This window comes from Cyprinodon tularosa, unplaced genomic scaffold (genome assembly GCF_016077235.1).
Source record: "Cyprinodon tularosa strain WSP-4 unplaced genomic scaffold, ASM1607723v1 ctg936, whole genome shotgun sequence".
Classification (NCBI taxonomy): Eukaryota; Metazoa; Chordata; class Actinopteri; order Cyprinodontiformes; family Cyprinodontidae; genus Cyprinodon; species Cyprinodon tularosa.
In genome coordinates, this window is record NW_024039714.1 from 223,968 (window position 1) to 250,140 (window position 26,173).

The 26,173-nt window shown below is 38.7% G+C and overlaps 1 pseudogene; it reads left to right on the forward strand.

Moving 5' to 3' along the window:
• The first annotated feature begins 1,019 nt into the window (after positions 1 to 1,019).
• The window catches only part of LOC119776466, a 29,186-nt pseudogene continuing 4,032 nt past the window's right edge, over positions 1,020 to 26,173 (forward strand).

Consider the following 26,173-nt stretch of genomic DNA (forward strand, 5'->3'; position numbering starts at 1 on the left):
AGCCTTGTAGGGCAGAAAGAAGAAAGAAAAAAATAAACAGTCAGTTCAGGTGTTTTATAAGATACGAGAATCAGGAAATTGTCTATATACCAAACTGAACAATTGTTGTTCTCTACTTACTTCTACTTAAAAAAAAAACATTAGATTTTAAAATGGAAAAAAATTTCTTTTTTAATATAATATGTTTTTATTTAAAAAGTCAATTATAACATGGATGTATAAACACCTAATTTTATGTCAGTGTTAAGTTCTGTTTAAAGTAACAGATTATAATTTTAAAAAGTCTCTGGACGGTTACTGGTTGTTGATTTTCTTTATTCGGACCCAGCTGATTTTTAATTGGTTACTCCTGATCTAGATGTTTTTGATGTCATTGATCCTGGAAATGTTCCTCAGGAAATGGAAGGAGAACTTTCAAATAAAGTTATCTTGTTTCTTTTGTTTTCTATTTAAAAAGTCAATGTCTAAAGTCATAAGGTTGTGAATTTACAAGAATGATTAAATCAGGGTGTAGGTAAGGAGGCAAGATCAAACGTTTTAACTTGAAGGGGGAGATATTAGTACAAGACAGAGAAAGCATGTTACAAATTAAAGTAGTGGCTCTTAATACCCCCTAAAAGATGGATCTACATAGCATTAAATATAAATGCAATGAAGAGTTTTCAGATATTTATTTTGTGAAAAAATGAAACTTGACTTCTTGCTGGCTCATCAAATGAAATCCCTGTAAAATATATCAAATTCACTGCTGTAAGGAGACTAATGTATAAAGGTTGACTGGGAATGAACATTAGATGCTTATAATAGGACAGTCTGACTGTGATTTATTTATGATATGATGATTGATATTGACATGCAAGGTGGACACATGCAAAATTGAATTTTATTGGCTGTAAGCTACATTTTTTCCCATGTAACCAAAGCGTTGCTTGATTGCTGAAATTAAACAGTCGCACTTGTATCCCTCCGCTTAATTAAGTCGAGCCGCAGCACCACCGGTTTCTCCCTCCGCCACCTAACCGCAGCACCTAGTCCTGTTCAGGCGGGAGCAGCAACCCTGTGTTTTCCTCCAGGTCCAGCTGTGTGCGTTTCAGCAACAAAGTGTCACGGTGATGAGATCAGCTGCTGAACGCGCTCTCTCTTCCTAATGTAACAGTTTAATTCATCTGCTTGAAGCAGCGGCTGCAGCAATGGTAGCCTTCAGTCTAATTATGAGGATTTTACAGTACGCGGGGCTTTACCTTCAACTTAATGCTGGTCTGCGTGATGGAGACAATCACATCTCTGGAAATGGTAAATTCTCCCTTGACTCGTGTCCTGCATAATTATTTTTATGTGTTATTAATGTTTTTATTTTACTTAACAGATAAAGTGTTGGGCAAATGCTTAAACAAAGCAGTTGGATGTCACATTATAGTTGTCCAAAAGTTAATTAAGGAGTAACTTACTGTACTAATTACTCTTTTCATACTTTTCCTAGTTACTTAACTCAGCTATTGCATATCCAATCAATGAGAAAAGAAGAAGTTGCAGTCTGCAACTTCTTTTACAAATCTGCAACTTGCAGATTTGTAAAAGCTTAAAACTGTTTAGCTTCAGACATCAATTGAATAAGCTGCGTGTATTATGGACATATTAGCAAGAATTAGATTTGCAAGCAGTCCATATGCAGGTAAAAAAAATAAAAAAAAATAAAAAATAATACATATGTATATATATATATATATATATATATATATATATATATATATATATATATATATATATATATATCCTGATATTGTTCACAATTGCTTCCCATATAACAAATACAATTGTGACATTTCATTTTTTGTGTAAAATGTTTTACAGTCAGATTTATGGCTGGGCGATAGGACTATCTATATATATATATATATATATATATATATATATATATATATATATATATATATATATATATATATATATATATATATATATATATATATATATATATATATAGTAAAGACCAAAGAAAAGTGTATGTTGTGCTTATTCTATTTTATTGTTTCTTTCAAGCAAATATATGCTGAGGTAGACTATGAGGAATGTATTAGTGTAGTCACGTAGCCTACACAAGGCTTATATAAGTGATAAACAAGATTTATTTTTTGATAGTCCATAATGAAGCGCTGTCTTGTGGTTTTATGACTTGATGCTGCTTTACAGTTTTTGACTCACACGTGGGTTTGAAACATGCTTTACGTTACTTAAAGGCTAATTTATGCTTCTGAAGCATAGCCTCTGCAACCGACTGTGCATGGCCATGCCCCCCACGCAGAGGTTCTGCAACTGTCGTCATTCCCCTTTAAAAAAAATCCTGTCTATGCAGGGGCGTGCATACATAGACACTAGGTGGTGCTAAAGCACTAGGAAGTTTGCCCTTTATCAAAGAAAATGCCCTTTTGAAACTCGTTTTTTTTAATAATTATTAATATTAATAAGATTTTACTGAGGTCGGTTTTGAAATGATCTTTTGAAAACCTGAGCCATTAAAAACGACTGAAACAATGCCCCGAAATGAGCTAGGCCTACCTACTTGCGCACAAACGACCCTCTCTCACTTCCTTTGTCACGTGACCTCGCGCGGTCGCCCGCAGCGCATGCCAGATCGCAGGAACGGTCGCTGACAGGCTGCTTCTCCCGTGCCCCATTAGCCAGGTAATATACAGATCAAGCAAAATCATTTTGTTGTGCATTAAAATGTCTCATTCTGCAGCACCAAACAAGCATTTTGCCGACTGGTCACCTGATAAACTAGTCGTCTCCTTGTAAGATGCTATTTTACTTTTTATATTTTATATCCATATTTTTATCTTAAGTGTTTATATTAGTCTATTTTATTGCATGACGTATACTAGGGTGACCAAACGTCCGTATTTCCCGGGACATATCCGTATTTCACGTCCTGTCCCGGGCGTCCCGGGTTTTTTTTAGAAAGTGAGGAAATGTCCTGATTTCACTCCGCACGACGCTCCGTGTGACGTAATCCCTGAGCCGCGTCAGTGCAGGCAGCCCTGTTCTTAATCAGAGGCTCTGTTCGAAAACCTGGGCTGCATCCTCCAAGGACGCGGTCTACATAGACTGGATCCTTCGAAGTCCTTGAAAATGAGGAGACCGGAAGAGTTCGGCGGGTTTTACCGGCGTATGCTCTGTTGCTTAGCAACCGGGAAAGTTGACACACAAAGCAGGAAAAGAATGAATACCGAGGTTTTCAAAACTGTTTGTTTATTTATTTATTTTTTTAAAAGTTAAAGTGAACAAAGACTACACTCACAAGAATCCAGAGTGGAATAAAGGTTCCAACCACTGGGAGCAGGAACAAATAAAATCAAATGTAATGATAGAAACCTTAGTCAGTTAAATAACCTGCTGCTGTCATTCTGCACATCTCTGATGTTGCTGCTATTTTCAAATATCCATTATTGTAAAAATGTCCATAGCTGCATATTGGTTATTTATTCTCCAGTTTTATATTGTTAAAACACTTTACAGAATTTTATTTTTTATATTTTAACTCTTCCCTATTATGTTATTCTTATACATTTCTCTAAGGTCCTCATTTGTGTGACCATTTTCAGTAATCTTTCTGCTGCTGTAAATTTGCCCATTGTGAGACAATAAAGGGATTTTCTATTCTATTCTATAAAAGGGTTAGAAATATATAAGTAAATCTAAACAATGTATCTACAAAATATATCTGCAAAATCTCTAATATTCAACAAAAAAATACTTAGTTAAGCATATTGTGCAAAACAACAATAAAAAAATTAAACTCCTATCAGATTTATAGTTCCCACTCTGCAGATCTATTAGAATCTGTCCTTAAATTACAGCCAAACTCATTTACACAGTAACAGATTAAAACATTTAGATAAACCAAACATTACCGCCACATATCTGACTCAATAACCATTAAAACAACTATTTTCATTAATTTCAGACGGAACTATTCACAGTTTCATTATATTAAACTGAACTTCAAATTTTTTTCACAACTGTTCTGCGCCAAGTAACATTTCCTCTGATCACGGAGCAAATCCCGATGATGAGACATTTGTTCTTTCAATATCCCCCCCCCCCCCCCCCCCCCCCCCCCCCCCCCACTCCAAGGTGTCCTGGTTTCCTGAAAGTCTTACACTGTCGCCCAAGTCAATGACAGATAACATGAGGACAACCACATAGGCTACAAATAATTTCGGTAGAGTTTGCAATTGCAAATACGGAAGAGGATTAGGGCCACTGAAAAAATAAAATAAGTTAACTGATTTTTAAATTTTATTTCAGTTTAGTATGGGAAAAAGTCAGAATTCTGACTTTAATCTCAGAATTCTGTTGTATAGGTTTTGTTAGGCAACATAAATCAACACATTTTGGTCTCTTTACTGTCTTAATTGTATATTGATTTAGTAATTGCAGTACAATGCCAAGAAAGGAGGGTTAATCGTATTGAAAAATCTTAAAAGCTGTTCACATTTTATTTTTAAGTGTTTTTTACAAAATCAGCAGGTATTAAAATAGCTATTATTTTGTTGGCTACCATAAGTCATATCCACGTGACAAGACTTCCAGTCATGTTGCCCTAATAGCCCATTATTTAAACTAATGTGGCATATTTGTTAAAGCTATTATTATTATTATTATTATCATCATTATTATTGTCATGATGGTTATTATTATTATATTGTAGCCAGTCACAGCAGGGAAGCTCTATACCATCAACATATAACAGGACAGGAGATGAGGAAGAGTTCAGGGAAGACACAGAGACAGAAAAAGACCAGGATGAGGGAGAACAGATGGATGAGGGAAAACGGGGAGATGAGCCAGATGAAAGAAAAAGAAAGATGAGCTTTAGTCTGTTCTGTTGGTGGTGTGACTTTTTTTCATTGAAAACTCACGTTTAGAGAATGTTACATATAAAAGTCATATTTCATTCAACATGCGTGTATTTTTTTAATAATTAAGTGTTCCACGTGCGCTAAAAAGTGCCCCCCCCCCCCCCCCCTCCTGAGCACCTGCCCCCCAAAATGTCTGTGCACGCCTCTGTGTCTATGCATTGGACAGTTGCAATTGAAGTGCGCAGGCAAAAAGCTGCTGTGATTTGTCCTTGGTAAGTCTTTCCGGCTGTCGTCCTTGATTCGGTGTGATCCGCCAAAATTCTTGCGAGTTCTCAAATAGGCTTCCTCTTGCGCTTTGGCTGGAAACTGCTGTGCCTCTCTAGAAATTCCAGACCGACGGTGCAGAAGCATACCAGAAAAACTGGTTTGCGACCAGACCCCAGCATCATATGATGTGCGTGGTTGCAGTAGTCTAATCTGCCCTTAACTCATTAGAGCTGAGAGATTGAGACGCAGGAGGCTGACATTCTAAAGCCGTGGTTGCACCAGAGATGGCTACACTGGCAGGCCAAGATAAAGCACTTTTACCAAAAAGATGAGGCTACATCTGGGATTTGGTTATGATTTGGATTTAAGAAGTCCGACACGGAGCACACAACGGTCATTTGAAAACTATTCTACAAGACTGTTCCCTCACCAGACAGCAACACAACGAACCTCTATCACCAAAAAAAGAACAGTGAAAAAGAATACATAAGGATCTAAAAAGTACGAGGTAAAGCAAGTTCTGAAACAGCGGGAGGAAGTTGCACAAATAAAAACTATAGTTAGCCGACGGAGTCGCTAGCACGATGCACCCGTATGAGAAAACTGCTCAGTGCCATAAACAAATCACAGCTGCCATCACACATTAGATGTGTGAGGGAACATCTATATGTACGAAGCTGAGAAGGAGAGCTTCCAAAACCGTGTCAAAGTCCATGACCCGAGGTGTAATGTATTTATCAATTGATATTGGCTGTAATGTAGGTGCTGTGGGAAAACTGTGGCAAAAGGCATGGTAATGAAAAATATCTTTGATTAGATAACCATAAAAACAGGTACCAATTAAAATTTTTAAATGTCTATCAGCAATGCCAAAAAAAACTCTGAGCAGCATAAAATGTAAAGGAAAGAAGAATACCTCATTTTCAGTAGCTGGCAAAACATCCTGAAGTCTTAATCTGATACACTTTGATCCAAATGCAAGGTTAACTCAACCAAACTTTGGTATACACAGTGGTGGTTCCAGAAAGTTTTCATTGGGTGGCGAGGCAGTGTCCAATGTGCACTGAGAGGTGGCCAAAAACTGATAGGCACCAAGAACATCTTACAGTCAATCTAAAAAACAAAAAGACAAACCAATAGAAAAATGAACGTGCACAACATATCAATTTCCAAATAAATCACTGAAGACAGACCAGATTTTTAGTCATTGCTGATAGAGATATACACAAATTTTTCCAACAATGCTGTTTAATTAATTTATAGTTCTACACAATAAGGTTGGGTGGTACAGTATGTAACCATTTTCCAACCAATATTCATCAGTCCAGCACATGAGAATGGGAGATACAATCCTGCAGGTGACTGTGTGAACTACTGTACATTCGAATTAATTTTTTTCTTCCTCGCTTAATTTGATATTTGTTGTGTTAAAATTAAATCAGTAACAGAGGGGCCTGTAAAAACACTTTGAAAAAAAAACAGCTAGTCTCTGGTTTGGATCAGTTCTTTTTTTTTTTGTCTCACGTTTAAGTTGATAAATCGCTGCTGCAGTGGAACTGGACTTGTGTGTAGCATTAAATAAGCATTTTTTTGTTTGTTTTTTCATGGGCTGCGGCTTAATCTGTAGGTCCAAAAATGAAACAAAATATCGCTCTTAAAAAAAAGATTGTTGAAGATCTGAGTATGTTATCGATGGTGAATAGATTCTTTCTATCAGCCAACCTTGCTATGCACTGTAATATATGTGTACATTAAATGGGTGGGGTAAAGCTCTTTATCTTTAGTTAGAAGACTCCTAGGAGGTTGAAGAGACAAACTCTCTCCTCCAAAACCTAAAAACTAATTCATAAAAGAGCAAACATTCTGTATTAGACCTCTTTATTTGTAGTATATTCTTGTGAATTATTTCTTTGCTACATTTTTGTATTCAGTTTTAAAATGTCAAAGTAGGAAACTCAACATGATGTTATTTTAACCTGGAGAGACTCACATAGAGAAAAGCTGCAGTCAGAAAAGTTTAATTCAGTTCAGTTAATTTATACAGTGCCAATCCACAACAACCCCCCACCCCACCCAAGGCACTTCACCGACCACCCACCAGATGAAAAGTTTTATCATTGACTCATTGACTCTCTTCAATCCCTCACACCAAGCATGCTTGTAGCGACAGTGGAGAGGAAAAACTCCCTTTTAACAGGAAGGAACCTCCAGCAGAACCAGTTTGCCATCTGCCAAGGCAAACTGGGGTACAGGGAGACGGAAGGAGACATAGAAACATTGATATGAAAGTAATAAGTTCTCTGGCCCTGGCAGGAGACTAAGAAAAACTTGATTAATAAAAAATGAGTACAGTAGTCTTATTCTGGGGCTGAGACACTGTTGGTGGAATAAGCCAGAGAGTGTGTGGGACTGAGTGAGAGAGGAGATGGAGGAGATGGGGCGGACGTGGGTGAAAGTTTGCTGGCATGTGGGAGAGAAGCTAGGTAACTAAATGAAGGGGATCTTAAAAAATATCCCTACAATGATTGGCTGGAGCTGAACCAAGGACATTGTAGGTAGTTCAGGGGAAGCTGATAAGAGTATTCCTGATTGAATTTTTGCTTATGCCTCGTCACTGCCTCATTACTTACATTTAAATATGAAACAGCTTTGTCCCTGATGTTGTAAACTGGCAATCAGTATAGTATGCCAACAAAAATACAAAACCTTAATAAAAGTCTAATCCAAAAATCTGTATGTTGATTATTTCTTACAAGATGCCTTCAGCATTACTGCTATGACAGCAAAAACAATTAAACTTTCTCCATACTGGTGCAAATGTTTTCCTTTTTTAAAGTTCTCAATGTCTTTTAATATGTTAAATGATTTAAAACTTTTTTGTATAGATATGCAAAAGAAGCATTCCACTATCATCCTGCTTATAGGTCGCTAACATTGAGGAATGGAGAACTTGTGGCTAACACTACTGCCCTTGAGCAAAAATTGTGTTGAGAGCCCAAAATTATTTCGGCAAATTTAGGTTTAAAGTTACCTTATTATTTTAACAACTAGTTCTTCTAACGATACATTGTAAACACATGAAATGATCTGAGGTATTGAAATACCCATTTTTACAGGATTTTACATTTACATGAAGGATATCATCGATGTTAGGCAAAGGTTAGGATCTTAAACAGGTTTGGAGTAATTTTACTATTAGTTTGGAATAATCCAATACAGTTTTTTTGTATAGTATAAGTATTGTAGTTTTGAGGCTAAACCAGTTTTAATGAGGGCATTTGCAATATACTACCAATACAAAAAACAAAACAAAACAAAAAAACAATACAGTACCTTCACTGATTCAGCCTCCACACATAGGGAAGAGAAATTCTTTTGCAGATTAATGCATAAAAGATAAAGGTAAACACTTTTCCACACAGCATGAAAGTCCTGCTACAATGTACCCTAGAGAGGAGCACATTCAAGACCATAAAACCTGAAGTAAGACATAATGGCTGTGGTTTGTGCTGAGATTTTGATGCAAATTGCAAATTGTAATTCAAATTACATATTTGGTTAAAATGTTCTGCCATTAGTTTAAAATAATTAAATCCAGATTTACAAATTTAAGTTTTTTGGTTTTTAAACCTGAGATTGAAAGTGGTGAGGGTAGATAAAGGGGAAATGGAAACAGTCCTTTAGCTTTTTCACAAACCAGAAGCTGTAATTTGAGAAAACTTCCACTTTTTGGGTCAAATAAAATAGTTTTGAATTAAATTCTCTCAGGTTGTGGATGATTTCTGGTCTGATGGCAGGCCTAGAAAATTCCTTGATATTTCACCTCAAGCAGCACATGAGCAGCTTCAGTAGCAGAGAACAAACTTGTGCTACTTTTTGTATTTTGGTAATCCTTTGGAGAGTTCTCTTTTTCTTTTTTCTTTTTTGTTCTCAAGGCTCTTTGATAGATTGCCTGAGCAGAGGGGAGCTGAGGCTTCATGCAGAGCAGGGAGCCTGTATGCATCGCTCTGAAGAGTGCTTGTTAGAGTCAACCCTGTTCAGATAAGCACATCTGGCGCCTGCACCTGAATAACTGCTTGAACTAAGGTGTACTTTGACTCACATGCAGCAGCAAAAATATCTGTAAAGAAAAATAAATGTGAAAGATGCAAGATACATTAACCAGTGGCATTAATGTAAAAAAATATAAAAAATATATCACATAATCTGTTCTCTGAATATAGGTGATGAGGCTTTGCAAGTTAATTTTGGTAGTTGGAAGGAAAAAGGGAGGTCGTATAAAAAAATAAATAAATAAAAAAAAGATGTTAATGTAAATCATGATTAAATCTGCTGTTCTTTAACTTTTAATAGCAGTTTTTACACTATTTACCTTCATAGTGTTCCTCTGCAGAGCTTCTCCTTTCACCCTTTGTAAAAAAATACCACCTTCACAGTGTGGGGGTGTGTACTAATTCATTAAGCCTGCAGAGTGTCTGGGATCCTCTGCTAGGTGTCCTTTTAATGAGGATGGCCAACCCTGGCATTTTTTATTGGCTTTCAATTTAATGGTGCTCTGACAGTGCCTGACGGAATGTGGGAGGACAGATTATAGAGCCATGTTGTCAGAGCAGAAGCTTGCATAGACCTGCTTTAAAAGACAAATACGGTAAAGGATGCCTGAAAAAAGGACACAAGGGCTCAAACTATGAATTTAATTAATGAGGATTAATCAGTTATTGAAAAAAAATCAATAACTGTTTTGGTGATTAAATCAAATCTTTAGCTAGAGTAATGGTACATAGACTCTAAAACCTGCGATTGGATGAAAGTAGGGCTGCAACAACGACTCGCTAAAATCGATAAAAATAGATTTTTAAAGGCGTTGGCAACGAATTTCATCATCGATTAGTTGTGTCGCGCGATTAATGCGTCATCCGCCGCCGCCGTCATCACATCCATTTGACTGAAACGGGGGAAGAAAAAAAAATACGGCAGAGCAAGTCAGCGCTGCAGGTGCAGTGTTGCCAACTCAGCGACTTTTCAGACCCCTCCAGCGACTATTTTTCAAAAAAGCGACTAGCGACAAATCTGGCGACTTTTTACGGTGTCACTTTTGGAGACTCTTACGTGAAAACATGTATCGTTCCTACTCTGCCGTGGGGCGCCTGCCCCATCCCAACAGCGTTCTCCCTCTCCCGCAGGAGTCCCTCTCAGCGCTGCAGCCAGACCCGCAGGATGTTTACCCTCAGCGTCCAGACAGCAAATGAAGCGCGCATGCGCCGGGATTGACGGCGCAAATTGATCACAATAATTAAAATAGCCTGCGCTTTGTAAAGTGAAAAAAGTCGTAACATGCAACTTTTGTCAAAAGAAATTAACATGACACGGAACCACCATGTTTGTTTCGTTTTAAAGTGGGGAAACGTAACGTTAGTTTCTCAGGTAACTCATCTGATGCTTTCCTTACCGTGTTAGTAGGTTACAGACAGTGATAAGGTTGGCTACTTATTTTACTTTTAATTTCATTTGAATTAGCTTAAGCAGCGTTTACATTTTCTTTATAAATAAATTAACTTGCAAATTATGAGGGCAAGGCTTTTAAAGTTTAAATCTTCTGCCAAAGATAAAGTAAAGAAGATCCTGCAATTTATGGAAGTAAAGCAGAATAAAATCCAGCAAGATCAGTAATATGTCAATTAATTATATGCCACATTTCCATGTTAATATCTGTCTTTGGAGGATGTGTTTTTTAGCACCCCTAGTTCTCTCATTTTTATTCCAAATACAATTTATAATTTGAATCACAGGGCTATTTTTATCTCTATGTTTAAGTATTTTCTCAAGTAGCAACTTTAACTGCTATACTTTCCCGTCTTAAAAGGCAGAACTCTATTAGTCTAAAAAAAACTAATTTGTTGAAATGGGGGGACCTATTGTTTGAACCCCTTAGGGGCTTTTAAAAACAAAAATGTCTTTTTATGCACTTTATCAAACAAAGTACCCTGTATTTTGTGGATGTACAGCTACATTTCTCATGTAAGTTTGCGTAGTTTTAACACAAACATTTATTTTTCATATTGCACCAGTACAGTTAATGAGCAACCTGTACTTGTGTGCTTGTTTGTTCTGTCTAAAATGTTTATTTTGGAATAAAGAGGTTAATATAAAAAATATTTTTTGTCCGATTCATCGATTAATCGAAAAAATAATCGGGCGATTCATCGATTTTTAAAATAATCGTTAGTTGCAGCCCTAGATGAAAGAATAACATACTTACAGCAATAATCAAGACAGACTTTTAGCATAGTAGTTAACATGTTTTTGCCATTTTCAATTCACTTAAAATACATGATAAAGGTTTTTTTTTTTTTTTTTAAGTTCCAAACAATTTTTTTTTTTTTTTAAGATGTTACTTTAAAGGTTTAGTAGCCACATGCTCTCTGTTGTGGGAACGCCTATCAAACCCATGCGAGAGCATGCAGGAGCCCATTTCTCCTCATGCACGCCCTGTTTAAAAGTTGCTGTTTGCATCGCTCATACAAGCGTACTTTCCAAAAGAAAAATTGCTAATTTTCCACTATGTCACTCATCACGATAAGTGAAAAATGGCGACGAGCACATAGGATGGCCTTACGTTAACATATCACCAGAATGATTGACAATTAGAAGGACCACTTATTTAGATGATCCACCCGGAAAAAGAACATCCTCCGCTATACCTTAAAAGAGGCATTATGGAGATTTCTAATAATACTGCCACCTGTGGCCAAAACACAGAACTGCAGCACTCTTCTGCTCGTTACCATAGCTCACCCTTGTACTTGACAAGGATTCTTAGTTTCTTTTTTCACCTTATGTGGAGTTCATGTTTGTGTCGGATTTAAGCTGGATGCTGGTTGCCTCTGAATATCCAGAAAAATCCATCTTGAATCTAACGCTGTGATTGTTTGCTTGGTCACACCCATCTAACACAGATGCACTTTACATCACATTTGCCATACGGCGAATTTCTGAGTTGAAGTAATAAAGGTTACAGACTTAAAGATACGTGGGTATTGAACTATTGAGGTCTCTGTCTGTTCTTTAAACAATGTTTTAGCTGTCAAAATTAGCTGTCAAATAAAAAGGCTATCATAAAGATATTTTTCAGTACAAGACTAAAAAATGTCTCTATTAAAATAATCTCTTTTTAGATTAACCAATAGATTAATTGTTTATTAAAATAAATGACAGACATTTTTAATCATGTAAATGAAGGAAGAAAAATAAATATTGGCTCCAAGAACATAATTGTTTAGGCTGATGTCAAAAATCATCTTTATTTGTTTCTATTTCTGTTTAAAATTCTGCAGAGGAACCTGTCTTACTCAGGAAAAGACGCTTAATTTGATCCTTCTGTCTCAAAGAAACCTTCACACAAAAGATATAAATGGTAGCACAGTTAAATGTAACCTGTAGCTGAATCTAAATAATATAAGACATTGTGAAAAGATAATATTCTCTCACCCATATCAGAAACTTCAGAATTACTCACATTAATTAAGCATGGATTAAACATTTTTTATGAATTTGATCATTTTTGGTTTGCAGATAGCTAAAAGCCGAAAGTTAGTGCCTCAGAATGTTAGTACTGCAAAAAAAAAAAAAAATAAAGAAAATTCTAGAAATTTATGGTACACTATAATTAGCTAATTAACTCAAAACATCTGCAAAGGCTTCATGAGCTATTCTGGGTCAGGCTACACAATCATTGGGAAGACTACTGACTAAGTACTGGGCATACAATGAATACAAATGGAGTACAGGTCATGAAAGCTCATTGCCAAAGACACTGATTGTTCGGAGTGCTATATCCAAGCATATCTATAAAGGATAAGTGGAACGTCAACAAGGGAAACCACAAGATCAAGAACCACTATGTACATATGGTTCATAGCCTGCAAGTGTCTTATCTAGATAGTAAAAAAAAAACCGAGACAGCAGACCCTGCTGAATTGATAAGAAGACTGTTGCTCAGGAGTTCAAAGTTCTCTTTTCAGATAAAAATAGTTTACATTTCATTTGAAAATCAAGGTTTTAGAGACTGGAGTGATAGGGCAGAGGCACAGAATCTTGTTTGCTGGAAGTCCAATGTAAAGTTTCCACAGTCAGTACTGATTCAGGGTGACATGTCACCCCTGTCACCCTTCAGCCCATCTGTATTGTTTACAAATCTATCAAAGGAAGCTGTGCTTCCATTGCACCTCTGCAGGGCTGCAGGCTGATGTCCTCCATGCCATACCCTGCAGTAAGACAGTTGCACTTGGAAAGACTTCTTGTTTTGAGACTACATACTGTATCATGATTTCAAGAAGTCTTGTAATTGTCTTATTGCACCGACAGATTGTTGCACTTGTTTTGAGGAGAATCCTCTCAAAAGATATAGATAATCTTGCAGAATCTCCTCTCGCTTAGTATATAACAATCTCGGCACAAGGTCAAAAAGACGGTTTGGTTAGATATAAGACTGTAAGACTTGTTAAGATGGACAGTTTTTGCATTGTTGGGTTTTTATCATCCATAAGCCATTATTATGGTTTATTTTCTAGAAATAAAGGCTTTAAATCTTGTACTTCTTGTACTTCATGTCTGAATCGACTACATTAATTCTCTAAAGACAATGACAATATTAGAATTTCAATAATTTTTCTTAAGCATTTGTGATATTGTTTTCTTTCTTTTTTTATTTTTTTTTTTGGGGGGGGGCTGCACACACCAGTGCTTATTGTCAACAACTAGTGCTACATCATGTTTCCACTTCTTGGAAAGAAAGGCAGAAATAGCTTCTGAGACCTGTGTCCCAGGGGCTATGAAAAATTCACCCCACAAGCCAGAAGTATGGGTCGCAACAAGTCGACAGCTGCTCGCTTGGTTACCGATGCCATTTGTATTTCATTATTTTTACCTTCCACCTTGAATTCTGAAGGTCTCTCAGCAAATCGTTATTTCCCCAAAGACAATCAGTCAGTTTGTCCAATTACTGAGTTGGTACAAAATACACACTTACTTACTTTCGGGGAAAAGTCCCATGTTGTCATACCTTTTTTGTGATAACCAAATTCTACCCTTATTGTTCAAATGTAAGGAGTAGAACCCATTGTTTCACTCTGTCACTGTGATTTAATCTCTTAGCTAAGGTAATAGCTTATTTGCTGCACTCAAAAGAGGCAACCTTCCAGATCCCAATAATTCTTATCATGACTAAGCTCACATACTTCATAGATTCAGCTTGATGGAAATTAGGAAGACACCTAAACCTATATGGATTTTCTCTCATTGCTGTTAATGAATAGGATTTTAAAAGTTTTAAAACAGAATTTGCTGGACCCATTTTCAGGAAAATAAGCGCAAATAAAACAGTTTAAATGTTCCTCTAACTACTTTAAGACTTTAATATTTGTTTTTAGAGGAGTCAGGTTAGCTGAGACCTTCAGGGAAATCATTTGGTTTGAACTGCAGGAGATTGTCTTGACCATGTCTACATGCCTAAATGCACTGAGTTGCCGCCATGTGATTGGCTGCTTAGAAATTAAGTGTTAACGAGCAGTTGGACAGGTGTACCTAATAAAGTGGCCGATGAGTGTATAGTAATGCAGTAAGACGTACTTGTGAAATGACAGGTAGCCCAAACTGTTGCACTTCTTGACAGGCACCGCAACATCATTAGCCCTGCCCCTTAGGCCTCCTCACCTGAAAAGAAGATGTTATGTACAGGACAAAAATGTAGACATACATGGATCAGGCAAAAATAAACATAGCAGCACACTAAAGTTAAGATTTACAATAAAATCAAATAAAAAGGAAATTAGAGCTTATTCAAAGGGTTTGCTACTCTTTTACCATACAGCATAGATATAATGTAAAGACACAATCAGTATTTTATAATGAATGATTCTTTTATTACATTGCATATGTTTCCAGTTTTTAATTGTTTGTCATTTTTTACCTCTGTAAAGCATGTTGTCCTCCACAAAGAATGATGGATTTTGATTGAATGGACCTGGGGGAAGGCTTGGACTTCAAGGTGTACCTTCAAAACAAAGTGTGCCCACAATAATAAAAGTGCTGAAGCACTCATCTTGTCATAATTATGTATGGAATTTTCTTTGACTGTATTTAAAAAATTGTCCTTTGTGCAAAATTTGCACATCCTAAACATAAAACTAATTGGAATTGAAAAGGATTGCCTAACTGGATTCATCAAAAAAAAAACAAAAAAAAAACCTCATAAGCTTGATCTATTTTCCTGCAAAGAAAAAAAAAGATACAAACCAGATTTCCTCTCCACTGTCACTACAAGCATGCTTGGTGTGACGGATTGCCATCGAGTCAATAAGTTGATTCAATCAACTGGTTTTCCTTAAGTATCATATAATTTTTTTCTCAGCTGTACACATGTTCCTGCTGTTAATTCTAAATACCAGATGTGTGTAGGGCCGTTTTCCACTTTCATGTTTTCATGTTTAGTCACAGATATCTGTTTAATCCCAGCAGATTGCTTCTACATACAGTGGTTAAAAATAGAATATTAAGTTAAAATCTACTGGTTATTTTCAATACGTAGTTTGGTTCCCAACTGGTGTAACCGGTAAAATTCAGTATTTCTGGATTTTTTTTATGTGTAGATTTTATGGGGTCACTTTATATGCAAAATGTACTACATTTTTCTCTCCCAGTTTCACTTTTGCATGATGTGTTTTTCATAGTTTTGCACGTTTAGTTTTAATTTAGTTTTCATCAAATATTCCACAGTGAAATAAGTTAATAAAAAAAAAAAAACGACACAAAATTGAGCTTCAAAAAATTTAGAAACTATATTTAGTTAAAATGTATAACCTTTTATCTACAGCATCATGAACTTAGCCTTAAATATTTCTTTATTAAAGGACATGATTAAGCACATTTGCTTGGACATAACTTGGATATATTTGGTGTATTTTCTGCTTCTAAAGTTTTACTAATCCACTATTTTATAAATTGTTTCTAAATTTTCATTATTTCTTTTTACCTTTTAATGTGTGCAGTGAAAATAGATAAAAAACACCAATCATGTCCTGTGATCATTTTACAAAGGTAACCAGAAGCAATACACTCTTGAGCAACAGATGCAGTTGTCATGCTTGCTTTTCATCCATGTTAACAGTTGCTGCTTGTATTTTTTGAGTCCTCTAGTACATTATTTCATTATTGTTTCCCCTCTTAATTCTTAATAGGTTTAAAATGGATTGTGAACAGCTATCACTTTTATCACTGTTCACTGAACAACAATTTTTAAGGCTGAGGGCCTTTCTAAATATGCTTGGGCCCTTCATACCGCTTCAAACTGACTCCCTTGCTTCTGCTTGTGGTTGGTTTTAACAGGACTCCCTTAATGAAAATCTATATTTAGATGAGGCAGAGCCAAGCAAAAACATCATTCGCCAACTCTGATGCTTTATAGATCAGGTAGCCTGGTGTACTAAAAAAAATTCTGAAAATCAGTATTCTGATTAGAACCTTGTGTTTGTCTTTTTGCAGAAAATGCCACGAATTATTGTTTGTGGAGTCAGCTTTTGAGTTTTTTTAGCATTCTGTCAAGGTTACATGATTGATTTCTGGGAGACGCTGCTGTGATTCAAGCAGGGAAACAGTTGGGGTGTCTGATGAACACAGTATGTTTGTGAAAAGACACATGTTCTACAAATGCTTTGAAAGGGAGCAGGTCTCTGTGGGGAACTGAAAAAATATAATTTGACAACTGTCATGGGGATTATCCACCTCTGTTAGGGGATCAGAGCTCAAGGAAAGATTCACATTGGCATCCTTTTGGTTGTGGAGGGAGAGGTAAACTTCATAAACATTCTCTTGTTCACGGGTCCATTAAAAGTCTTATGATTCAAATGGTGGTAAGGTTTGACCTCGGCTGAGAGAGATGCTGAGAGTTTGAGGCAATAATTCACCATAATGCTACATTCACACCGCAAGCTACAGGAGCAGCAAAAACACATGTGCTGCTTAATTTTTGATGCTTGTACAAGTTTAATAAAAAACCAGAGTAAATAAGGGCTGGGCATTTAATCGCAAATCAACAAAACGCAATTTCCAAATCGCAGAGGCACAGATTCTTAATCAAACTGTATTCAACCACAGCAAGGTGCGGGATTTCTCACTCCAGCCCTGTCAGTGATGCTGAAACAGCAGAAGTTGGTTGGTTGCCATAAAGAATGGTAGAGAGTTTCAGCATGCATGCACGTCCATGCATGCAGATCACAGGTGTAACTTTGTGAAGGACTGGCGTGCACATGTCCCCACCAATATTTTTCTGCAACCCCCCTCCCATGTCCGTTAATTGACTTTAGCCAAGAGTAGTTTAGATTGGGCGCAGCGGTCAGTGTTCAGAGCTGTGCCCCCCCAGGAACCTTGATTGACAGCACATTATCTTCACCTCCCCAAAGATCCTCCTTGGAGGGAAATGCATAACTCGCACTAACTAACACACAGGAACGTTGAAAGTACTTGGGCGGATACAAGACGCCTTTAGAGTTAAAAAAAACAAACCCAAAAAAAGAAAAGAAACACAAAACAACCCACCCAGGGTGGGCGGATGGGGCCCAGGAAAGAGAGCAAAAAACAAAACACAGAGTCCAAAACAAAAATATCAACCACCAGAGGAGGGCAATGATGAGGCAGTCTCTGAAGGCCAGCCATGAGCCTGGGGACGATGGAGAGTCCCTAGAGGCCGGCCATGAGGCCGGAGGCGACGAAGGAGGGCCTCTGGAGGTCGAGGACGAAGGAGGGCCTCTGGAGGACGGCGTCGAGGGAGGGCCTCTGGAGGACGGCGTCGAGGGAGGGCCTCTGGAGGACGGCGTCGAGGGAGGGCCTCTGGAGGACGGTGTTGAAGGAGGGCCTCTGGAGGACAGTGTCTCTGCAGCAGGAACCTTCGGTGCCGCCCACTGCAGCACTTTAACCCCTGAGAAGGCAGCAACGCTTGGAACCCATAAAGAGGCGGCACAGCTAGAGACCCACTTGGAGGTGTGGAGCACACGCTCAGGAGCCTTAGAGGCGTGGATTGCCCGCTGAAAGGCCTTTTAGAGCTCTCACAGTTCTCTGCTTTAACCCTTGATCCTTCCTGGGGTTCTGGGGTCTCTGGACGGCACAGAGCGGGCTCAGGGGTCTCTTGAGAGGGAACACTAGAGGACTCTGAGACTGGAGAGGCGACACTACATAGGACTGTGGTTCGGGACTGGCTGGCAGGCAGGCAAAATTGCTATGTTTGTTGTGCATGTATATCCCAGACACAGAAAGGTTAGCTCGGCAAAAAAACAACCTTTGGTTACACATTTTTTATAGGTTTTGACTCTAAGTACATGTTATTGAGAAGATGGAACAGGTTTACCCCATTTAATAAAATGTACATTCTAACACAAAGCTCAATATGAGTAAACAAACAAAGATGTGTGTACCTCTGATTGATAGCCATGAAATTTCATATCAACAACTGGAAGGGTCTACTGTAGGTTTGTTGGGGACGTGACTTGTATTTTTTTAAAGAGATTTTATCATTTTGTGGAGTGCAATTTTTCAGATAACTAGATCAGCGGCTGTTGATTTTTTTTTTTTGGTTCTCCTTCCTTAGTGAGATATGTAGACCAGGGGACAAAAGGAGAAAACTATTCAAATGAAGACAAGGTAATCTAAACTAATAAAGAATTTAGGTTTGCATCAAATAGAAAAGACAAAACGGTCCAAACATTTCTGCAGAGAGCCTCAGTTTGTCTGGATTGTGTTTTTGATATTTTGAGAAAAATATACTCATCTCTTATCTATAGGCCTTCTATTTCTAACTCTCTTTACACCCTCTCGTAGCTTTGTTTACAGAGGTTCCTCACGACATAAAAACGCAGATTGGAGAAGATGTAGAGATGGCCTGCTCCTTCCGTGGGGCAGGCTCTCCCACATTCTCCCTGGAGATCCAGTGGTGGTACATCAGACACCAAAAAGACTCACAAGGGTTGCCTTCACTAATCTCTAACTCGGTGAGTTAAACCATATAACAAGCTTACCTTTCTTCTTTGATCAGGTGTTAAGGATCTTGGTTTAAGAGCTGTGACTCTTACTTGAAATGAGATATACACTTTATGGTGATGCAGCTTAATGCACAGTTGTCTTGCAGAAAAAAAGGTTCTCAGTTTTAATTCCCACCTTCTTATTTTCTGCATGGAATTTGATGGTTTGTTGAACAACCAAGTCTGGGCCCACCTATTTGGTTGTTGACTCTCCCTGGTGCTATGCTACTGTCACAGTCTTGGTTCTGTTTTCTCTGAGTTTTCAGTTTCACTTTGATCCAAGTTTTTCTTTGTTTTCTAGTTTTATTGGTTTAATATCTATTTTGTTGTGTTTTCTGGATATGTTTGAGTTCTTAGGTTTTTCTTTCTTGACCTCTGTTGCCCTCTTGTGTTGGTCTCCTTTTCCCTAGCTCCTTCTAGAATCCTTTGTTCACACCTGCTCCCAATCAGCTCATTAGTCCTGTCTTTGTTCAGTCTCCCATATATACTCTATCTGTGCAGTTCCCCAGTGCTGGTTCCTCATCTTTTTCTGGCTCCTCATGTTTTGTTTCCCATATGTCTCCTTGGTTCTGTTTTTTCTGTATTTTGTTATGTTAGATTTTTGGATTCCTCCCTCAGTTGCCTGTGAGCACTTAATTAAATCTTCAAGAACTCACCTCTACCTCCTCACCTCTGCATTTGGGTTCTAAAAACCTCAACCAAACCCTGACAGCTACACTTATTCAGAGCAAGTTTACTTGTTTTTTTAAACTTACTGTTGATTTGGCTACTAATTATTTTCTATATTCCTTAAGTTAAGATTAGTGGTGGTGAGATGAAGCTTCATGTGAACATGTCACCACCTACTGGTTAAGTGCAGAATTACTTTGGTTGGTAATATAATCTGTGATTTTTTTTCCCAATTGTTTTTCTGTTTTTTTCCCCCTTTAAGTTCTTTTGAAGTTGTCAACGATTGGTCTGTATAAAAACATTTTTTAGTAAGTTTTGTTGTGTGAAAATGTCTTAGAAGAGAACAATCAGTTAAGATAAAAAAAAATACAAACCAGATTTCCTCTCCACTGTTTTTCTGCCATTTTGGTGAAATAAGCTCAAGTAGACAGTGCTTGTGCAAATTGGGAAATTATGAGCAAAATTAATGGTGTTAGTCATTTTATTTAAACATAACAGTTTTTCCACAGTTTTTTATTTTAGTCGGGTTGGAAGTTATGTGTTCAACCAATCTTTTGGCAGTATTTTTACCTGTTCTATATTTGTACTAGGGCAAACCAATACAAATGAGTCACATTAGCCAAAATACATGTTGTGTTTTATCGCAACTTTCAAAAGGCTGAAGTGGGTCTTGAACCATCAGCGTTTGTAGTGGAAGTCCATCTACAGCTGACATCACAGGCAAGATGATAGTTCATCAAAAAGCAGTACTAGTTAAAACCCATTACATCTGTAACCATTGCCTTGCTCAGATTTTTATCATTTAATTGTTTAATCCAACCAAAATATTTTTAACCAACTAGATTGGTTGGAAAAGCAACCAATCTATTCTTAGAATATATCCAAACTCTATCCAACTCTCCTACAAACTACCACATCTTGACTAAACACAGAGTCTGTTTAAATGCTTGCCAGCGAGCTTAGGCACTACCCAAAGCAGTTACGTGGTAGGACGAGGTAGCGAGGCTTCAGACGTCATCTATTTTGGCTCCTCCCCCAAATGAAGCAAGCCACGATACGCGCCTCGGTGAAAGGTCCCCTCCAGTACTCGACACAAGCTTCGAAGCCTCAGCTCATCTCATAACATCTCTAATTAAGATTATTCTGTTTTCTGTGATTTCAGCATTTTTCCTGTACAGAATTTTCCTTGTTTTATGTATTTTTTTTTTGTGTTCTGCAATTTGAGCTGCGATTTTGCACCTGTTAATAAGTACTTTTTTTAGACCGTATTTTTCATACTACTTATATGTTTTGCAATGTAAATGTATCTTCATGTATGGATTTAGAGTAGATTTAATTAAATCAAAGGTCTACGTCATATAAATAAATCCTTCAAAAGAAGTCATTTTCCATGTCACCCAACTCTAACTGTAACAGTCAGACTTTAGACTTAGAATCAAGTTTATTGGCAAGTAGGTTTGCACTTACAAGGAATTTGACTTGGTGTTGATGCAGACATATTTTATTTATATATATATATATATATATATATATATATATATATATATATATATATATATATATATATATATATATATATATATATATATATATATATATATATATATATGTATATATATTAGGGGTGGAACGGTTCACAAAATCCACGGTTCGGTTCGATTCACGGTTTCGTGGTCACGGTTTTCGGTTCGGTTCGATTTGGTATATGTTGATTGTTACACCGAAATCCCACAAAAATGTATGAGGGTCTCTGGGCCTTGTTGATAAGGCTGGTAGTTTTTGTGGTGTGAGGTTTCGGCCCTGATGGACCGCAACTTTCTACAAGTGGAAAGTGTCTGAAATAGTTTATAGCTTGGATGTGAGCCAGAAGCTATTTATAATCTAATAAGTCTCAAGTAACTAGATTATACATTAAAAATTAATCAAAGAAAGGCAATCAAATCAAATTCTTTTTTCATCTCTTTTATAACTGTGGCAAGACTAGATTGAAATCGGGAAATTATAAATTTCTGAACCCAAATAAAATTGCTCTGCCACTTGAGGGCCAGAAACTCAAGCTTCATGGAGCTGTAATTTGCCATATTTCGCTCTGTGGGTCTCAAGCCTCGACTAGCATAAGCAATCGGTCTCACTTTGCCTGCCTGCATTTGTGAGAGGACTGCTCCCAGGCCACCATGGCTGGCATCAACCTCCAAGATAAATGGTTGAGTGAAATCTGCATAGGCTAGCACTTGCATTGTTGTTAGCTTAGCGTTCAAGGTTTCAAAGCTCTTTTGACATTCATCAGTCCAGCATGCAACAAGTCCACGATCAGGTTTCTTACCGGTACCACCACACTGAGCCACCGCTTTATGCAATGGAGCTGCCAATTTTGCGAAACCTTCCACAAAACGACGGTAATAACTGGCAAAACCAAGGAATGACCGAAGTTCTGAGGCCTTAGTGGGAGTTGGCCAATTGGCTACAACTTCAGTTTTACTAGGATCTGTAGCAACCCCCTCACCAGAGATCACATGTCCCAAATAACGTACCTCTTTTTGAAAGAAGGAACATTTACTGAGCTTTGCTTTAAGCCCCTGTTGTTGAAGTCGGCCCAGCACCACTTTCAAGCGCTCCAGATGTTGATCCACACTTGAAGAGAAAACAACAATGTCATCAAGATATAACAGGACGGACTGGTACTGTTGGTCCCCAAAAATCCGCTGCATTAGCCGTTGGAAAGTGCTAGGCGCATTACAGAGCCCGAAAGGCATTCGGTTCCATTCAAACAGCCCAAAGGGAGTACAGAAGGCAGTTTTTGGACGGTCTGCCTCCGCAACTGGAACCTGATTATATCCGCTAGCGAGATCGAGGGTAGAAAACCAGCATGCACCAGACAAGGCATCCAACGATTCTTCTATTCGTGGAAGGGGGAAAGAGTCTTTCCGGGTCTTACTATTTAGTCTTCTATAGTCAACACACATACGAATACTCCCATCTTTCTTCCTCACTAAGACTATGGGAGATGCATATGGGCTGCTACTTTCTCTAATGATCTGTGAAGCAAGCAACTGATTTATATGGTCCTTCACCACCTCATAATCTGAAGGCGGAATACGCCGATAGCGTTGTTTAACTGGAACATCGTCGACCAGAGGAATGTCATGGGCTATCACATTGGTACAGCCCAGGTCACCATCATGAGAGGAGAAAACTGTCATATACTGATTGAGCAATGACCTTACCTGACCCCGTCCTTCCACAGACAAAGAGGACAAATCCAGGTCCTCCACCTGCTGTTGCACGTTAACTGAGGCTGTCTGGCACACCATCGTAGCTACCTTTGCTGGGACTTCAGTAATTCCTGCAGGGAGACTAACAACATTGACAACATTTAAGGTGCCAACAACAGTGCGGGGGTATACCACCACCTCTGTCGTACCAACATTGATAATGGGCACATAAGCTGTACCCCTGATTACCTGAACCAAGGCAGGGGAAGCAAGCAAACCAGAAGGCAATCCAGACTCTAAAGGCTCAAACAAAACAGTAGAACCTGAGTACACATCAGAACATGTGGTAGCCACAATTTTCATGACTCCACCAGGAATCCGACAGCCCTTTTTACCCCTGACCTTAACCCTTCCAGGACTACCTCGAGGCTCTCGTGAGTTGGCAGACTGGCACTGCTGCAGTGCCTGCATGACTGACTGAGGGGCCTCGGAAACACCAGACACAGAAGACCAAGCTACACCATGTTGCCCAAACAGTTCTTGGTAACACTTCCTGATCACCTTAGCTGGGACCTCACCACCAGGGTCCTGCACAACCAAAACACCACAGTGGGGAATCAATTTACCACAGAGGTGTACATCAAGTTCCAAATAGCCAATATAAGGAATCTTAAGACCATTGGCAGCTCTAAGCTCCAACCAATGACACGACTGGAGGTGCTCTGAACCCCAAGACTCCATATGCTGACGAAAAAAGCTTTCAGAAACCGTGGACACCATCGAACCAGTATCCACCAAACATGGGACCGTCACCCCACCCATGACTACATCTGCATGAGGGCAATCTGAAATCAACTTAGAAGCACCCGAACTTCCAATAGTGGCTAGTGAGCCAATAGCATCCCCACCCAAACTGTGGCTCAGCAGTTCGGTGGGAACTAGTTTACCGCCCCAGAAGCAGAACGGGACTGAGCAGCTGAATTTGGCGGACATTGGGTTCGACGGGGGACACGCACCCCATCACACTCTCGTGCGAAATGACCTGGCTGGTTGCACCGCCTGCAGATTACTGGACCAGTGGTGCGTGGATGATTAGGGCGGTGGGAATTCTGCAACTGAGAAATGCTCTCACTAAGCTGCTGGAGCTGCTTTTGCTGACACTTTAGCATTTCTCTTATTTGACTCATCTCCGTTGCTGATGTTAAAGAAGCTACCGGAGGACCACCATGTACCCCATACTGGACGCCATAAACTGAAGGAAGCGACTGGCTACGGTTCCTCCCACCATGAGTAACCCCTTCGCGTTCCCACTGGATTGCTGCGGCCCTAACCTCGAGTAAAGTGCTGTCAGGCCTTGTGCGTACCAGCTGCTTCAACTCGCGTCTCAGGGAACTGTCCAACACCTGTTCAACAAACTGATCTCTTAACAGTGTCTCAGAATTCAACATACCAGCAGGTGCACGCTGTTTTACCCTCTCCATAAGGCCCATTAATGCGAGGGAGAACTCCTGAAGACTCTCTCCCTCTTGTTGTCTTCTAGAAAAGAAGGCCTCTTGAAGAGCAACATAGGACTCAGAACAACCATACAACTCTTGTAGGATCTCAAATATTCTAGCAGGGTCCTCTCTCTCTGCACTAGAGCGATACTTTATTTCATTTCTAGCTTCTCCCTCCAGGTGATCAAACAGGAAAAACGCTTGGTCAGCTACAGACAGATGCCGGGCTCTCATACACAATCTTGCTTCCTCAGTCCACTCACTCAAACCTATACCTGTCCTTCCTCTAAAGATGGGACATTTCCTATCTCTAGGCACAAAAATCAGTCTCTCTGCTACAGGGAGACTAGGTGTAGGAGGGGCATTAGGCAATGCTGAAGAAGTGGATGGCTGAGCACTTAAGCTAGCCTGTCCTTGTCGCAACCGCTCATTGTCAGCTCTTAAGCTTGCTACCAGCTCTTTAAGTTCCTGAATTTCTTCTTCCATAATTATCACAAGCTTATTCTGCTTCTTGTGATTACTACAGTGCAGAATTACAACCTAAGGTTAACTCTTAACACCTCACCCACAGCTTTGATGCTCTGCACGAAACCACTGCTGCTCTGTTGACGGATTAGCCAATCTGCACAAACAAAACAAAAAAAAAAAAGAAGAAAAAAACACAAATATTTAAAAACTACTTGTCTCAGATGTTCATAAAAAGCATGAGTCCTACCAGCAACGCCAAAAATGTGGCAAGACTAGATTGAAATCGGGAAATTATAAATTTCTGAACCCAAATAAAATTGCTCCACAACGCCACCTTGGGAATTTCACCCAAGGAATATTACTCCCCTTTTTGATAGGACACACAAGTTCGCTCATGCATGGATTAAGACATCTGAGACAATGTTAAAATGTACAAACAGCTTTTTATTAGAGGCTTCTTAAAATATTCTTTTTTTAAAACCAATTCTTTATAACACTAAAGAGAAAAAAAGAAAAGTAACTACAGTAGCTGAGGTTACCGGCGGAAGGGGGCCCACCATAGGACGGGATCCACCCAAACACAGCAAACAAAACCCCTGTAAAGCACCAGACGCAGTGAGAAGACCCAAACTCAGGAATCACGGCACACAAAAAAAAAGAAGACACCGTCACCACACCAACACCGCCGCCGGGCCCCAGCACTGTCAGCAGAGAGAGAGAAAAAAAAAAAAAACACAATTAATACAGACAACAAGCCAAAATGTACAACAAAAAGAAAACAATATCAGCCTAAATATATAAATAGTTATACCACACCAAAAGGCTGGGACAAAAATAAAGAAAAACAAATTAAAATATCCGACTCCGGTGCGACCCTCTGGCCACGCAACAATAGGAGGTGAACGGAGCCGGTGCCGCACGCCACCGCCGCACGCCAAACACCACTTCAATTAGGGCGTGTAGCCGCCACCACAATCCGAGGTTGATGATGCGCAGAATCCGGAATATCAACAGAGCAGCAATGGTAATATGGGGAGACCTGTAAAAGTTAGTCACTATTTAACAAAACTGCAACAAATTGGCGCTAACAATGAGCGTTACTTCTTACCTCCCAATCCAGACAAACTCATGTA